This window comes from Drosophila biarmipes, chromosome 3R (genome assembly GCF_025231255.1).
Source record: "Drosophila biarmipes strain raj3 chromosome 3R, RU_DBia_V1.1, whole genome shotgun sequence".
NCBI classification, from domain to species: domain Eukaryota; kingdom Metazoa; phylum Arthropoda; class Insecta; order Diptera; family Drosophilidae; genus Drosophila; species Drosophila biarmipes.
Genome location: NC_066616.1, coordinates 28,567,058 through 28,583,643, shown reverse-complemented (window position 1 = coordinate 28,583,643; position 16,586 = coordinate 28,567,058).

The window sequence follows — 16,586 nt, the reverse complement described above, 5'->3', positions numbered from 1 at the left end:
ACTTCATTCGCTGGCGCCCCACGCTTTTGGCACTTTCTTTCTGCCATTTCCTCCATTTCAGCCACCTCGGCCTTTCGTTTCCATTTCGGTTTTCAATCTGCCATCTGCCATCTGCCATCTGCCAGCCGCACTCTGTGCCAGCTAATTGAAATATTTAAAATGCATAAAAGTATCGCATTTAAACTTTGCAATTAGTTTGTGGTGATCGCCGCAGTTCGCCGTCGTCGTGGGCTCGGATACGTATATGTTGTAAATGCTGTAGTCGCCGGCTGTTGTGGGGCTCTTAAATTACAAACCTGTGAGAAATTTAGACGCTGTTTTGGTTGCTTTTGCCAGCGACTAAGTTGAGCCATACACTAGTGAAAAGATGGGCAATGAGACTACCTTAGGCGCTGGTAAAATAGCTGAAGAAAGTGAATTAGGTGGGTGAAAAGTGGTAGGGAGTTTATAGGACTTTACCATGTCATTTCAAGGTTCCTAGGAGGAAACATAAAGTTAAATTTAATAAGTTATGAAGAATTGTTTCCCTTAAAAATACTACCGCTCAATTTCTAACAATGTTGTGTAGCAGTTAGGTTTGTATAGGTTTTTACTATATCAAGAAAATTTAAGAATATTATTCTGAAAGAAAAACTTATTGAAAATTAAAAAATAAATTAAAGTTAAAATATTTTTAATATATTTTGGTAAATTTATGTTATATAGTAAACATGATTTATCAACTTACGAAGATCATAACTAATAACTAAGGGAATAAATGTAGTTCAGTATGGTATATTTGTTGGTTGGGGGTTATTTTTAAAACTAAATATTTATAAACCCTTTTAGTCCAGTAAAAGTGTAAAAGGGCATTTGTCCCTCCATTGGAACCCCCTCGCAACTCGCGGACATTGTTGTGAATTAAGATCACAAAGTTGCCTTTGCGGTGAGCAGCGTTTTGTGGCTGTGATCATGTTCACACGCTGCGGCAATGGGCCTGAAAACCCAGAGGCGGTTCGGTACGGTAAGTGTCGTGATTTGGCCGGGCTTACACTTTCATAAAGGCGGCAATTAATAATGGAGCTGGTCAAAGGCCGGTCCAGAGGCAGATCCATCAATCGAACACGTTTTGACGCGGGTCGTTGGGGGGTTTGAAAATTTGGCGATTTCGATTGAGTTATTAAACGTGCGCTTAATTGCAGCCACTGACACCCTGGGTCAAAAGTCCGCAAATTGTCGTATTAACCCAGAAATGTCAGTCCGAGCATCTTTGTATTTTCCCCTGCTCTGCTGGTCTTTATTTCCATTTCGGGGTGACCCCATCGGACACCTAAATCAACGACTTTCTCGTGCGCTGTTCCCATGAACTGCTCACATTTAAACATATTGGCAGGCGCATTGGAAAAGTGCATAGAGCAAAAAAAAAAAAGCCAGCCAAACACCTACAGCTTTTGTATTGGCAACAACATTAAAGTTCATGACACACAACTGTAAAATGTTTCAGTCAGGAAAAGCAAAAAAAATGGCAAGAAAAAACTTTTACCGCCGATAATAAATGGCTGCGACTTTGCGCCCCCAAAAGTTCAAGACATCATCGCCTCGTCCCGCATGTGAAAAGTTCTCCTCTAAAGACGGACAGATGGACAGAGGACCATGGACAGGAAGTCAGAGGCTGGCCTGGCATACACAAAAACAAACAGAAAGTTTAGATTTATGTTTTCAATATTTAACAATCTTGAATATGTATTTCAGTTATTATTTTTAAACCTAAAAATTTTGCTTTAATACTTTGAAAAGTGTTCATTTAATACTCATCCTATCGACACCAAATTGATTCCCAATAGCTTAGAATTAATGTAACAATAGTAGCTTTTCTTTGACCATATTTTCTTTCGGTGTGCCTGAAAACGAAGCCAAGAGCAAGAGATCTCGGGCCCGATGGCCAATCCAATGCTCCAATGCCACGGGCCATAAATCACTCGAGTCTGCCAAAAGTTACATAATAATTCTGCGCAGATCATCTTCCTCTTGGCGGCATTAATCAATAATAAATAAAGCCATCGTCATCCGTTGTCCAAATTGAAATGTGTTTTAATGTGCCATTTTATTTCTCCCACATTTTTATCGTTGAATATTTTTTTGGGGGGCCCGGCTCGATTGCCTTAAATCAACAGATTCATAAAAATGAAAAACACGGAAAAATTATGATGATTACGCGGAAATGTGTGGCAACTGTGCTTTTTTATTTCGTGGCCACTGGGCTAAAATGCTTTATGAAATTGCACAAGTGTGTTGGCCATTTGCTGAATTATGGCGCCCAGGTTTTTCTCCTGCTTATTTTTCATATTTCCATATTTTTTTTTTGGATTTTGGGTCGCCGCAGGGCGCTGTTGCATTGCAGTTTTCATTAAACGCTTGGGAAACTGTCCAACCGGGAGACCAGTGGGTCGGAGCCAGGCTTTTTGTGGGTCAGTTTACACATCTGGCTTTTGGCTTGGTTTTGTAGTGTTGGTCAAATATTTGCGGCGGCGCAAAGAGTCATCATCATTAATAACGATGGAAATTTCACCTGCTGGAAAAGCGTTTTGCGTTTTGCGCACTACTATTGCCCCGCGATGTTTATGTTTTCTTTATTTAGGCAAATCCATCAATTACGCTCGAGTGTGCGGCGTGTATGGCCCACTGGGAACTGGAAGCCATTTTTTTTGGTGGCTCGGAAAACGCTGTCGAGCGTGACGAAAACAAGCTTCTAATCTGGCCCAGCCGAACTGGCAACTTTTGCGATTCGATCTGTCCCCCGAATTGATTGATTTGTCAGCGGCCGGCCACTGACAATCCCACAAATCCCAAGATTTATGTCCACTTTTAATGGCCGAATGTCTTCTGACCATTTTCAGACAAATTATGCATGGGATTGAGAGCCGATGTAATATTGAAATGATGTCATCGCGGCGATCAGTCGCTAAATAGAGATCAATTACAAATGGATATACCTCTGGGAAGTGTGAGATATATTTTGTAGATTTTTGTATTTAATTTGTAATCATTTTTGTAATATTTCTTCATGTTTATAATCTAATTTTTGCTTATGCAAACTCTTCTTTTATTGCTTCACGTCTAGTTGGATAACAATAATAATAAGCGTTTAAAATACGATAGCTTTTAAAAGTACAGCCTCTTAAAAACAATTAAAGCGCAATCGATCACCATTGAGATCGCTTTTTCTTGCTGTGTGGCTAAGGCGGCCACAATGATTACAGAGTAGAAATCGGGCCACCTGAATCATTTAATTGTTGCGATTTTTCACAAAATTGAAACATCTTCCGGCATGGAGAGCCGAGACAAACGATGTGTGCACCGAAATTAGTTTTTCGCATGTTGCCTGGCCCGAGGCGTGAAAAGATTTTCGCATGCAAGGTGCGGCGGTAGCTGCAACAAAAACAACTACGACAGCAAAAACTGAAGCTTAAGCGGTAGAAACAACAGCACCTGAAATAACAAAAACAACAGGGAAAACAGCCACTGGCAGCGCGGCAAGTGTTGCTCTAATTTATAAAATGCTTTTCGCTACCAACTGAAAAGCCGCTGAAAAGCAACAAAAAGTCTGGAAGAAGGTTCGACCCCTAAGATACCCTAAAATATTAGTTATTATGGTCATATTTTTGATATAAGGCTTCGTATGTTTCAAGCTGACACGATACTTCCTAAGGACTTCTTAAATCAATACCAAAATACCTCTTACAAATTAATGTATCTATGTTATGAAAATCAGGATCAAGAAGAATTTAAATCAAACAAAAATTAGATATTTAAAAATACATTTAGTTAAAGGATAGATATTAAATTAGGATCAATGACAATCGATTTTATAAAACAATAATCATGGTGTTATTTATTCTTTCTGTGCAAAAATCTAAAACTTCTATACAGTTTTAATTGAGCTACTAGCCCAGGCCATCTTCTTGAAAGTCGAGGGTATTTCCCACAAATTAATTGCCTTGCGGTTCTCACACACTCACACTCGTCGTAGGCATGGCAGAAATTTCACTTCTATAGAAATTCCGGAGCTCGGCGATCGCAGAGCCTGGGGCTTTTCTTTCACACTTTTTCCCACTACCGCCGCTGCTGTCACTTGCTTTAGTTGCTGATGTTGCTGCTGTGCCGCTGATGTTGCTGTTGTGCCGCTGATGTTGCTGCTGCTGCCATTGCCATTGCCTTTGTTTATTACGCATGACACGCCACACTCGCCCACCCATCATAAATGCCGTCACATGTTTTAATTAAATGCCAGCTCAGCGAGGCCTTAAAAACTTTATACTTCTTGAGCCATTAATTGAAATTACAAAGCAACGCGATAATATCCGTCTCTCGGCCAGGCACTGTTTTTGTTTTGTTTTAGCAATAATTTTGATTTTTACTATTTTCCCCAAGATGTTACCATGTTGACAATGCGTCGGCAAGATGGGGGAGCGACTTTCACTCCTTTGCAGCACGGAAGGTAAGTTTATTGCCCATCGGCCAGGTAGTTCGGATTTTATGTTCTATTGGGGCCATAAAGCAGGCCAGTAAAACATATTCCGCGGTTCGATGGGCTGTCGATGGATTTCCATTGTATCGATGGCTCAAGTTCGTTGCTTGAGTCTTTTGTTTCATTGCCGGGTGCGAAGAAAAGAGACGCAGAAGTCTGAGAAGTGTATGTGCGTGGGTCGCTTTTTTCTGGTTGGCAGTCCCATCTCGAACCACTTTCGTTGCTGCCATCAATCAATTGCCAATTGCTAATGCAAATTGAATGCTGTTTTTATAAACAACATCCAAATACACGCGAAATGTCATTAATTTCAGCGGCGCAGCGCCAGAAAAAGCTCGACCAAATCAAGTCGAGCATTTGTCTCATCGCTTAAACATTTCAATTTCACTCGCAGCGCGCAGTCCGTAGTTTCTTTTATTTATGGCTACTAAATTACGTATCCGTGCTGTGGTCCCGATGCCGGCCAGGCTGTGATTAATGATCTCGCCCGGCACACTGACTCAGAAAGCATTGGAAAAGCGCTGGGATATGGTCCATGGTGTATGGTATATGGTATATGGGCTATGGGAGTGGGAAGTGCGGAGTTCGGGCGGTACGGGTGGCTTGTGGAGTTGTATCGCATCGGTTTGGAGCGGAACTGGGCCCACTAACGATACAAATGTACCGCTATCGCCGCACAGTAGTCGCTGTGACACGAAAGTTGCCAAGCACACGCTAATCAGGTTAATTGTCTCTCAATTTCCTGCAACTTGCCGCAAATGCATTTCAATGAGCTGCCAATTTGCGCGGGAGGCCATGAGATGCTGGAAAAGGGTGAGGCGGTGCACTGAGGGAAAATGGGTGAAGGAATATGCATTTAGAAAAAAAAAGTTATTCTAAAACCAAGAATGTATCTTAGGTTTTGAGTAGCATAATAATTTGGCTTTGAAACCCAAGACTTTCTGATATAAAACCAATAACAGATTATATATTTTTAAATAATACTTTATTATTTAACTTAAAATTAAGCTCTAATCCAAGCCTTTTTTAAAAACCGTTTTTCTTTTAAATTTCTTATAAGGGGACTAAGATCTTATCTTTGAATCGTATCCTGATTATTTAAAGTAACAAAGGATAACATCAAGATAAGAAAATAACCTTTTCTTGTAATACATTTTGGACCGTGCAATTATTCTGCGACAGAGACGTTTTGAAAAAGGAAAGCCAACTTCAGCCACCTCCGAATTACGGCAATTTGAAAGCAGCCAGCACTGCAAGGCCGGCAAAAAGTGCATCAGCATTAACGAGCTGTTCATATTTCAGTCGTTTATCTCTCTCGCCCGGCGAAAATCCTTAAAGAAAAATGCACATATTTAACTAATGATGGCCACTTAACACAAACCCCGCGACAAATCAACAAAAATACGCTTCATAAAGTCGCCGGCGAGCCCAGCTTTCCCAGACATTCGGTCGACAGTTCGGCGTGGGTGAGCGACGAACAATATTGTACAGGTATATAAATATATAAACATAAAAATTATTAAATGCCTTGCTGATTATGCGCAGGCAGATCCGCGGATCCGTGGATCCGTGCCTCTGTGGATCCGTCGGATTCGGATTCGCTGGTGAGATGGCTCTTTTGGTCCGTGGGTTTGTTTGTCCGTCTGTTTATCTGTTTATTTGTTTGTTTGTTTGTTGTGCTTGCTGATGATGTTACCCCCCAGCAGCAGATGTTGCACAGATGCAGATGCAGATGCCTCTGCACCTCCGCTGCTGACAACAACAATAATATTGTTAATGATAATGCTTATGAGTTTTCCTTGTAACCGCCGTCTGCTTTGCCGTTGGTCGAGTGATAAACGTTGTGCATGTGCAATTAGTAAATGTGTTTCACCAAAAGCCCAGGCTTAGTGCTGCAGTATATTTGAGAGGAAAATATCAAAAATCTGGACAGGAGACACAGCAGTTGCTGGCCAACTTTCCATCACATTTCACATGTGGTCTGGCAAACGTATTGACAGTTGCAAATCAAATCGTACATTTGAGTGCATAATCTACATATAAATTATGGATATCCATTCGGCGCCCGCTCCCCGTTTCCCTGGGAGCCATAGATCGGATCCATTTCCCGCTCCAGTTTGCTGAACATGTCTTTCAGAGCTTGTTCAGTGAATCATGGCAAGCATTTCGCGGAAATCGCAACCAGCCACAACAATAACAACATGAGTAACAAGCACCTAAGGAAACAAGAAAGAAAGGCTGTCTGGGGGATTGGGATCTTCAAATACGCTTACCTTAAAATTATTGCTACTAAGGGTTAATAGTTCTATGGATACATTACGTATTATAAATACAATGGGTTTTATTTTCCAAGATGCATTTATTGGTATTAAAGGTATTGTAAGGTTAGTCATAGCCCGTTTCACAATTGTTTTTCAATCACTAACTATGGCTTAGAATATCCTAAAATATACTATAAATTCCTAAGTCATTATCATGATTCATCTATTCAGTAGGAAAATTACGCAATGCTGCTTACCTCGATAAAAAAATAATTACACCCCCATTAAGTGTATTTACAGCCGGAGAGTCGTGTACTTTCCAAAAGCCTGGATACATTTCATTTCACTGCGACTCATTTCGTTTAGTTAGATATCATTGCCCGTCCCAGTTGGCTGGCTAGTCAGCACTTTGTATTTGATTCAATTGGCTGTTCGATGAGCAGCAAATTAACCCAAATTCAAGGGGTTCTAGAACAAAGATAGAGACTCATAATCCAAAGGCCAACACTCTATTCTCAGGCAGCACGTGCTGGCCAATAATGAAGATACATGGCCAACTGGGCTGGCCTGGCCTAACCATTCAAATGGCAAATTGAAATGCCAACTTGTGTGGCTCTGGCCGATTGCAATCAGCTGGCTCGGTTTGTCTTCATCAGCTGCAAAAATAAGTTAATTGCTTGGCCAAGACAAAGTTGTAACTACTTCGAGTCGGAGCTGGGGCTGGAGTTGGCTTAGTGGCACTCCGGTGGGGAATTGGGAATGGAAACTCCGTGACAAGGTCAACAACCTTCTTTCGCCTTGATTAAGACATTTTATGGCTGCGGTCCAGTGGATATGGGTTGCGGAATGGGTTTGGGAACGGGAATGCCAGGGGAAATGGAGGCGGGATCGGGATCGGGATCGGAAACGGGAATGCGAATGCGTGCCAATGAATGGGGCTTTCTTTCTCTGTGGGGCGGTCGGGGCTTTGAAATGTCGAACAAATGTTTTAAACTGCATGAATTGGCATTATTTGTTATTTCTCCCTCATTGTGGCTTCTTTCACTCGATTGGTTTTTATATATGTGTGTTTTTTGTTTTGGCCCAGTCTCAAGCGGTGAGAATTCGCGTGGCCAACACAGACACACACACACGACTTGGCAACAAATTGAAATTACCTTACATAAAAATTGTTTGACCGAAATTGTTTTTTGGGCACTTTGCCTGCAAATGAAGGCGAATTATGTTGTTCGAGACAATTAAGCTGCAACACGCGGAAACAATTTGCTGGAGGCCCAGAGCTAGGCACCAACAACTTGGCCACAAAAGCCAAATGACTCTTTTGGCCAAAAGAAACAACAAGCGAACAACGAACACAACAATAACAAGTACGCGCAATTTCAACGCATTGCGCAACATAATTGAAATGGAATGGAATCGAGCAACAACTAGCCACAATTTGCAAATCGACATTTAAATATGCATTAACGTTGCTCTTTGAATTGCCTTGGAAAGTGGTTGCCCTTACACTCGAAAAAGGTCCTAAAATAAGCAAATGGGTGTTTGGTTTAAGCTTTCAAGACCTGTAAAAATAAGCAAATCGATCAATTACAAATAATAAATCACAAAATCAAATATAACTCGAAAGAATATACTTAGTTTTAATTTTTGTATGTAAACTAGTCCACAAATTGATAATAATCTGATTTATGGAAATAACCGAAATATAATACTTTTCTAGTCTCATAGTTTGATAATTTCTTTTATATATATTTTCTAGTGTTAAAGGAAACCCCCAACTACCCATTCTCGTGGTTAATTTTTTCCAAGTGCCCAACTCCGCCTCGAAAAGTGAGAGTCATGTAGACACACTCGAGACCTGGGCTAAGTACTTTCGCAGACAGCGTTTGGACCCTGTGCTAACAACCAGGACCCAGCCCTTTTTCTTCATGACTTAATCTTATCAGACAAGCACTGGCATTAAAAATGCACTTCAAGGTTCTGTACTGTTCGGCTCCGTTCGGTTCTGGCCATGATTATGGCCTGTGTGCCTGCGCGCAGCTCATTTCGTTAAATGTTTTCTGTGGCGGAGCATAATTCATGGTTGCGGGATTACTGGAAGGGTGAAGGAGGAGCCATTGTGGAAAATCAGCAACGCTTGTTTGGCCAGCTCAGAAGGAGCGAATAAAAATAAAGCAGCTAGCAGGAATTAAGTTGTTTTGCGTGGACATCAAGGTCGAGGAGCCACAGTGCCTGCGACCAGTCGACGCACACCACATCATACCTCGCCTTGACCTCGCCGGAGTTAACTTTTCATTTTCCAACTGCCCACATCGCATTAATGCCCAAGTTTATGACGCTGCTCCTCACAAATAGAAAAGCCAACAAAAAGCCAAGAAAAGGCCTACAAAAAGCCATCGAAAAGCCGGCTACTGTGCCGCATTTAAGCCGCTTTGGTTCTGGGGCGAACAAATGCGATTTGGCCCATAAAGTTTTGTATTAGCGTGGCCGGGCGGCAACAACAAGTCAATTGGCGGGCGGGCAGCATTTACCAAAATCCCGAACAAATCACATAAATCGCCGCTCAAATCCAGCGCCATATTTGGCCAAAATGCCAAACTCACGGCTAATGCTCATAAGTTTGCCGCGATAGCTTCGAAAAGCCGTTTTCGCTTGCCGCGCGATTGACGGGCCTGAGAATACTTGCGGTCGACAGCAAATCCATCGAGCGATCGCCGACCATTAGCGACATGTGGTTTCTATAATTTTTCGTAATTACACAAATTGGTAAACGGCGATGGGAAGTTCTGGAAACGAAACTGCAGTCGAGAGGCTCACAGTTTAGCAATGTTAATTGCTGCACTTAGGTTGAAGTTCGGGGGGAAAAAAACTAAAAACCTAAAAATAACTAACTAACTTACTATTTAAAGTACTTAAATATTACTAATATATTATTATTTTATAAGAAAAACATCTTTAAAACTCATAGAGAAAGTTAAGAATTGATTTTCCCATTTTCCTCTCTGCATGATTGCCTGGAAACTGCTAAATATTTATGCCAGTGAATGTCTATTGCCTTGAGATTGGCGAGTTAGTCAGCAAATGCTGCTGATGAAATACGCAAACGGGCATCTCCACATTGCGATGACAATCGAATTGAATCGCAGCGATCGAAACCCAGGGACTTCTGGCCCGGCAATAAATTCGATTTAAACGAAGCTCATTCGGTGCTGCGCAGTGCGCACAACTTAATGAAAGTGAGGCTGCTGGGCCAACAATTTATTAACATATTACCAACAATTGTTGCAATTTGATTTGCTTTATGGCCGCAACGTGCCCGCGATGCGCCGCCAGCGATAAGCAGCATCTACATCTGCGTGGCCCCGCCTTTCGCAAGATGCAGATCTGGTGGGGGGGGATGTGATGTGTTGGATCCCTGGAGATTCCGCCAGAAAGGAGGAAAACGGGAACGGGGGACGTGGGGACGTGGGGACGGCTTCTGCCCACGACCAAAAACAAGAAAATTCGCGTTAACTCGCCCTGTGTGTGAGTGCCTTGTACTGTTTCTGCGGCCCGAGAAGCCAAGTCATTCCGGGCACAACAGCGAAAAAAAAGGTTACACAATTCATTTCATTTGGTGCAAGGCATAAATCAAGCCAACAACAAGCGGCGAACCGGCTGGAGGCATCTTCCATCTTCCTGCTGCTAGCTGGGAGGTCGCCCGAGCTGACCAAGCGCCCGGTGATATATGATTTTGTTAATTTAGTCCATTGAAGTAAGCTGCAGCAGCAGATACTGCAGCGGCAGCATGGGTCAGCCGAAACGAGTTCGTTGCCTAAGTCTTTTGTTTTGCATGCACAGAACTTTTTCCGCCGGCCCGCTTGCGTAATCGAACTTGAAACGAAATCACTCACGCAGCCAAAAATAAATGCGGTTAATTGAACGAGTGTCCAGTGGTCAATTCGCTGACAGATCTGGGAGAGATGTGCAACATGCCGCGGCGGCATCTCAAGGTTGCAGTGAAAGTGTTTTTACTTTTGTTTTGCTCGCTGTTTTATGACCTTTTTTTCCGAGACGGGCACTGCATTTCGCAGGCTTCCAGGCTGCTGCACTCGGCTGACGAATTGCATGCTGTAAAAGTGGCCAGCGCCAGTTGCGGTAACAGCAAATAAAACAGAAGTACAGCAGAGGGCAGTAAAATAGAGTTGGTTACCAATAAAAATATAAACTCAAGGTTTGAGTTAGCAAATAAAAATTCATTTGTAATATAAATAATTACAATCCATTACCAAATATATGATCCAGAGTTCCTACTTTATTTTTTTAATATTCTATAACAGCTCAACGTACTTTTTTAAGGCTATCCCACACTCAAGCCTGAAACCTGCTAAGATCCTGATTTAACTTGTACTAGCACAATATTTTCCACCTCTGCTGTTTATGTGCCTGTGCATATGCGAAGCCAATTAATGGGCGTGAAAGTTTATTATCATTTGCTCAAGTTTTTGCTGCAGCTGAGCCTGGCTTTTTGGCGGGCTACTCGGCTTTGCAGTGTGTTTTTTTTCTGTTTCGTGTTTTTTTAGCACGAGGGTTATCTCACCGTGGCGAGATACTCACATCGATATGCAAGTATTTATCACTTTCTGTTTGCTCTGTGTGGCAGCTGCGATAATCGCTGAAATGTGCTGAAAAATTGCAGCATTTTAATTGTTTAAGGCGAGGGCAACTTTGTTGCCTCCTCGAGGTGAAGGCGAGGGAGAAAGACAGACCGCCTGGCAACTTTCAACGTTTCGGCATCAAGGCGTTGCACAATGGCTGTGCAAAACGCATCATCAACACATTTGAGGCATACGCTCTATGGCCAATTATAAGTTCATTTACCTGACAGCACGGTATGCAAAACAAAAAGCGGGAAGAAACGTGCGCAGGCATGTGAAAAACATCGCCACCGCATTATTATCAATTTTTTAACACTTTCCATTTGGTTTTGCACGGCAAAAAAGGTTTGTGGCTTTGATTAAATTAATTGGATTTTTTAATAGCAATAAATGCAACTTTTTCTATTATTTTAGGGTACATTTTTGGTATTTTAAATAATCTTCTGTCGTCTTCGAAAAATATACAAAAGTATTAGGTATGAAGTCATTATAATTCATGAATGTGATAAATTACACATTAAATATATATTTTTTATTTAAACATTTTAAATATATTTTATTATTTCATTTTTGAGTGTGTCGTCTTAGTAATGATTTTTCGCAGTGCCTTGGTAGTTTGTCGTCTGTTGCTATTACATTACTGTGGCACTGCTGGCGTTGCATTTGATTTGATTAAAAACCGCAGTTATCTGCCTCACTTTGTCGCCGGCTTGATGTTAACATCGACACTTTGTTGCTGCTCCGGTCAGCGAGCTCCTTCGACTCAGGTGGGGATTGCGGGGGAGGTGGCGATTCCGGCTGGTTGACTACAATGTAAATCGTAAGCCCCTTGTCCACCGACCATGTTATCCCGCTGCATTATGTGACACTTGCATGTGTTTTCCATGGCAAGGTCAGCTCATGGCCGGCGTCAACGAATTATTATTATTAATGGCCTAGCCTAGCGGCCGATTTAATTAGCATTTAAATATTGGTAATCGAAATTTATTCATCCGACTCATCGCCGCACCGAAAATTGCTTTTGAATCCGAGCAGTATCAGAAAATTGTTTAATACGATTTCGCGACATATCAGAAATGTATAATCTCAGCCTTGCAGCTTAAAGCCAAATTGCGGCCGCTGCTGCCCCGCAGCCAAGTCGTGAGTCAGGCAGCAATTTATTTTCGCCGAATTAAATGCAAATTGACAGTTCCAATTGCATTCTAAAGGCAAAAAATAAAATTAAGCAGCATACGGCAAAATCGAAAATCCAAAATCGAAATCCAAATGCAAATCGTGTTTCGTTGTTGTTTTGCAATTAATCAATTAGGCGCAGCCTCGGCTTCAGATTCAGTCAGTCTCCGTTGAAGCTTGGGGACAACACTGGGGAAAACAAATCACCATGAATATAATTAACTTAGATTTTTACACCAAAGAAACAATTTCAAATTAAGGTTTAAAATTGCTCAAAATTAAATAGTATTTATTAAATAGTCGTTAAACTGTCGTTAAACTAGGTTGAAAGATAGAAGTGTGAAATACCTAGTATTACTTTAATAAATATTTTTGATATTGGCATTTATTTAAAATAGAAATTAAAATCCTATGATATTATATAATAATAAAAACTAATAATAAAAACTGCATAAAATAATCAGAACAGCATAGGTTTTTCTGATCATATGACCTAAATTCTAACAAAAAGTTATCTGTCAGTTTGTTATCGGACTTAAGTGGTGTATAATTTCTATTAATTCTATTGAGGACACCAAATTTTTTCGAGTGCACTAGTCTGCTCAATACCAGTCAGTGTCAGTGTGTCAGGCATCAATGCCCGCGAATCCAGCTCCGTCGATCCGCTGGATTCGTTGTCACCTCGAGGGAGCTGCAAGAACCGATCGGCACTCCCCAACTTTCGGCGGAGCCTTGTATGCAAATGGGCTCTTGATTTTTGCAATTTTTTGTGGGCCTCTAGATTTTTTGTGGGCCTTTTTTTGCTTGGGCAATTGCCCGCTGTTCTGGCGATATGACGCCGCATGCATAATGAGCCTGGGTATTCAAATGAGAGTTTTTACGCTTTGTTTTATTGGTCTTAAATTGCATTTAGCGTCAAATGTCCCGCGCAGCGAACGTAAATAACGCCAAAGAAATATACTCGAATGCATTATTTTTGTTTTTTTTTTTGGCATTTTGCATAGCGGCATGAATAAATCTTCAAACGAGCCATCACTCAACGGCGACGGGAACTCTGCCAAAGGTGTGACTCACCTCACGAGATCCCCGTCATCATCATCATCATCGGCAGTGGAATCGGCTCATTATTACGATCATCCGGCGGTCTTGAGAGCTCTAAAAATATCTGCGGGGGATAAATTTAAGCGCTCGCCAATTCAAATTGACAATTTGGGGCATGTTGATGTTGATAGTATAATTCGTTTTGATTGCCGATCGTCGAGCGTTTCTATCTATAGAGCGACCTTGGGGATGCAATTGCCAGGGATCGGGATTGCACAATTTTGCATGTACTTGAGACTTCGCACTCGATTGCCAGAAGTAAAAGTTTGCACAGTTTGCCTTTCCCATCGCAACCTTAATTATTGTTTATGCAAACAATCAATAAATACGAAAAATATCCGGGGGGAGATCTTCAAGGCGATGGATGAGCAGGGGGCGCGTTAATTGGATTACAAAAAGAAACGCCCCCTTCGAAAAGCGGCAGAAAGCCGAAAGCTACGTGCACGAGATGCAGTATCTCGGAGATACAGATACGATACCCCGATACAGATAGGGGCAATGTAAATAGATACAGAGTGGCACATTAGCTGCAGTTTGCCGCAGCCGCAGCCGCTGAGTGTTGAATCATGCAATTCAAATAGACACGAACGAAAAACGAGAAATCATCATTAATATATCAACGGCGAGCGCCTGCATCTTGCAGATACTCGGATAGTCGTACTTTTGGCTGCACGCGCCTTCGGTTGAAAGGCGTATGAATGACTTTGATGATTGGGAAAGTGTTTTCGCACATTGGCAGCCCCTCTATGCGTCATGCGTTTCGAGTTAATCCAGTGGCAATTTATTAAATTAATGATTTAATTAATAACTCTACCAGATGGCCCATCTGCAAGTACTGCGCTGACATTAACTGTTGTTAAGCGTGTCTCCGTTTTGTATCTTTCAATCTCATGAGCTGCCTTGGCAAACCCTTTCGGTCACTTAACTTCATTAATTTGCGCCGCAGCGGCTTAATGGTTTTTAAACGGCCCTTTAAAAGGCATGTGGTGTGGATATAGGGGCCTGGTGAAATTCGATAGCCGCAAACTCCGTGCAGTTGCTGAAAAAGTGCACAGCATGTATCGATCCCCCAGTCCTGTTCAATTGCGTAAGCCGCAAAGGGCGAAAATTCCCAAAAATCCACAAAAATTACCCAAGAATGTTGATTAAACGACGGCTGTATTGAGTTACACTGATAAGCCCGAAAGGAATGCCAGTTTTCGGCAAGAATCCATCGATAAGACGGATCAGCTTTCCTGGGGTGGAACAATATACAATTTTTTTGTGGGCGCCTGTTTTTAGAACTCGCTTTATGCATCGCCTTTGATTTATGGATGGAAACCAGCCACATGGTCATTGGTTTTCCTGCCTCGCTGCCGGGATTGGCAATCATCGACGGGTAAAAACCAATTTATTTTATGCTGGCCCACAGTTCAAGACCCCGCCGGACTTTCAACTTAATATATTCGGATTTTAATGCACTTTCTGCCCGGCCGCATGCTGCAACATAATTAAAAACGCTGCCCCAGCGACACCCGAAAAATTATCAAGACCAACTGGGAGGGACTCCGCCGCACCACCGAACCACCGAGGGGAAACCACCACATTGCACCCATAAATGACGTGCGGCTGTTGCATTATTTGCCTTTCCTTTGGCCAACAGCAGCCGGGGCATGTCGTTAATATTATTCGGCTTGATAAACTTCTGCCACAAGACAATCGAAATTACTCAATCACGTCGGGCAGGCAGGAGATACTGCACTGGGAGAAATTCAATTACCACAAGGCTAAAAGTTTCTGTTTTTGTGAAGGTTTTTAATAAAGTTTATTAAATTTAGCAAATTCTATTTTTTAAATAAATACATCCATTAAATATATCATAAAAGTATCTTATACATATTTATATTTTAATTCTTTTAAAGGTACAAGAGCATATTACCGATTTTCAAATGTAAATAGCTTCGAGATATATAATCGATTTTGGATAAATTATTTTTTAGTACAGAACTAACTAAGTTCCCATTATGTTTTCTCTTGGTGTATCTGCAGCTTGGGCTTGGGAGAGTTTTGGCTTAGTTGTTGCAACTGTTATTGTTGCTAGTACAACGGGCGTGCGTCAAATTGCGGCCCAAAAAGCTGTCAGAGCCGCGCCTTTTTCGGGGGGAACTTGATGCCTGGGGGCCAGGGCTGCTCCTCCGGGCTGCTCCCGTCGGATCCCGGAGGAACGGCTCCAGGAGTCGCCTGTCGTGTAATTGATGTCAATTGCCGTTGGTGGTGCACCCACCTCGCTTCGTTAAATGCCAAATATAATTTAATAGGAAGTGAAAACAAGCAAGGGGTACAAATTACACTGCCGGCAAGTATAATGATTGATTTGTATCGGCTCTGAACGAGCTATGAAAAAGTTTGCCATTAACATATTACATATATCTGTAAGAGTATGTATCTATGTATCTGCTGGGCGAGCGAACGAGATGGTGCGATAGTCGGCTGCCAATTTTCTGCGCCCAATTTCGTAAGAGCTTGCAGTTTGATATCCCCCCAAAGTCCCCCCTCAATTTGTTAGCTATCTCCGGGGCTGTTTTCTTTTTTTCGGCCATTTCCGCATAATAACAATAATTTGGCGGACTGTTTGCCCAAATCGAGTTAGCATAATAGAGGGGGCCAGAAAGCGTCTTTATTGTGTGGCAGTGGCAGGACCGCGCAATTGCAGTTATTTGGGTCCCGGCAATTGCATCATAACAATCATCATTGGCCCTGGCCAAAATTTGCATCATTACGCTCACTCTCCTTCTGCCTTCTTTTTATTGGAATGAAAAATCCACATAGGTGGCTTATTAGCCGAGGATCGCATGGCAGTTGGCTTTTTCCCTTGGCGACTTTGGAAAGTTGCAACTTTTGGCCGATATGGCTGACTAACCTGCAGCA